Genomic DNA, 2179 nt, shown 5'->3' with positions numbered 1-2179 from the left:
CCATCTTCAATTAATGGTGCTGGAAAAAAAATGGATATCTACCTGAAGAAAAATGAAGCAAGACCCTTACCTCACTCCATGCACAAGAATAAACTCAAGGTGGATCACAGACCTTGAGATAAAAACCCATACAATTAGGGCTATTAATGAGGGAATTGTGACAAACCTGAGAACCTTGTCATAGGGAATACATAGGCTATCAGAAATAGGGAAGGATACAATTACAGAGGAGTCACAAATAGACAAGTGGAATATACTGAAGATAAGACACCTGTGTACATCCAAAGAATTCACCAAGAGAGTAATAAGAGAGTCCACCAACTGGAAAAACATCATTAGCAATGACACATCAGAGAAAGGCCTTATTACTAAAATCTACAATACTTTTCAAGCTTACAATAAGAGAAAAACTAATTTCCCACTCAGGAGGTGGGCAAAGGACCTTACCAGAAGTTTCACAGAATCTGAAATCCAAATGGCCAATAAACATATGAGAAAATATTCCAGATCATTAGCTATAAGAGAAATTCAATTTAAAACAACTATGAGATATCACCTAACACCCTCAAAGATAGCCCAATTAAAAAAATCAGAAAGCAGCAAGTGTTGAAGGGGCTGTGGTGAGATAGGAACTCTCTCATCCACTGCTGGTGGACCTGTAGATATGTACAGCCACTATGGAAATCAGTTTTGCAATTTCTCAAACAGATGGAAATTGAGTTACCATATGACCCAGCAATCACCCTACTGGGCATACCCAGAAGAGGCAAGACACAAACCATGGCCAGACATCTGTGCTCCAATGTTCATTGTGGCACAGTTCACAATTGCAAGGAGTTGGAAACAACCCAAATTTCCATCAACAGACGAATGGATTAAAAAACTGTGATAGGGCCGGCAGCCGTGGCTCTCGAGGCGCCGCCGCGCTACCCACTGCAGCGCGCCGCCTCGCCCTCTGGGCCACCCATGGGCAGCGGCGAGGGGCACGATGACGGACTACGGCGAGGAGCAGCGCAACGAGCTGGAGGCTCTGGAGTCCATCTACCCTGACTCCTTCACAGTATTATCAGAAACCCCGCCCAGTTTCACCATTACTGTGACATCGGAGGCCGGGGAAAATAACAAAACTGTCCAGACTACACTCAAGTTTACATACAGTGAAAAATACCCGGATGATGCTCCCCTTTATGAAATATTCTCACAGGAAAATTTGGCAGAAAATGATGTTTCAGACATTTTAAAGTTACTAGCATTACAGGCTGAAGAAAACCTTGGCATGGTAATGATCTTTACTCTAGTATCAGCTGTGCAAGAAAAATTAAATGGAATAGTAGATCAAATAATAAGTAGAAGAGAAGAAGAAAGGAAACAGAAAGAAAAAGAATCAGAAGAAGCCGAAAAGCAACTATTTCATGGCACTCCTGTTACAATCGAGAATTTCTTAAGTTGGAAGGCCAAATTCGATGCAGAACTCTTGGAAATGAAAAAGAAACGAATGAAAGAGGAGGAGCAAGCAGGAAAAAATAAATTAAGTGGGAAACAGCTATTTGAAACAGATCATAATCTTGACACGTCCGACATCCAGTTCTTGGAAGATGCTGGGAATAATGTGGAAGTCGATGAGTCTTTGTTCCAGGACATGGATGACTTGGAACTGGAAGATGATGAGGACGATCCAGACTCTCCTCCTGCTGATGCCGAGAGTGACTCAACCGACTAACGGACTGGCCCTCGGCCGAGGTGCGCCAGCACAGCACCTGTGGCTGTGCCAGAGGGCTGGGGTGTGCCTTCCTTTTTTCTGAGAAAAAGTCACTTTCAGGAGAATATGCTTCTGATAACTTTCGTCAATGAACTTAATAAACTGACTATGAAATTTAAATGTAAAACGTTTAGTTTCTGTTCAGAGCAAAGGGAGCCCGAGAGAGTTTAAAGGATGGTCTAAAGGCAAACGAAAGGACCTTGAACTACTAGCAATTTTTCTTTTAATATTTGCTATCTTTTTGCTTAGTCTTTTTAAATTTGTTTTGTTTTTTACCTTGTAAATTTTGTATGTTAGTGGCTTTTCTGCTTATCAGCGTGTTGATGTTGCTTCTGTCGAAGCCATGTTCTTATGGGCCACTTGGGCGCAGTAAAAGTCATATCCGTTTGTATGCACATATTACTATGTCAGCAAGTCCGC

The 2179-nt window shown here is 42.0% G+C and overlaps 1 pseudogene; it reads left to right on the top strand.

The window, feature by feature from the left end:
• Positions 1-898: 898 nt before the first annotated feature.
• LOC142454359 (RWD domain-containing protein 1 pseudogene) lies at positions 899-1886 on the top strand (annotated as a pseudogene).
• The last annotated feature ends 293 nt before the right edge of the window (positions 1887-2179 follow it).

The sequence above is a fragment of the Tenrec ecaudatus genome, chromosome 8, assembly GCF_050624435.1.
Source record: "Tenrec ecaudatus isolate mTenEca1 chromosome 8, mTenEca1.hap1, whole genome shotgun sequence".
NCBI classification, from domain to species: domain Eukaryota; kingdom Metazoa; phylum Chordata; class Mammalia; order Afrosoricida; family Tenrecidae; genus Tenrec; species Tenrec ecaudatus.
The sequence above is the reverse complement of the archived record's forward strand: the minus strand, read 5'-3'. Positions and strand labels throughout refer to the sequence as shown.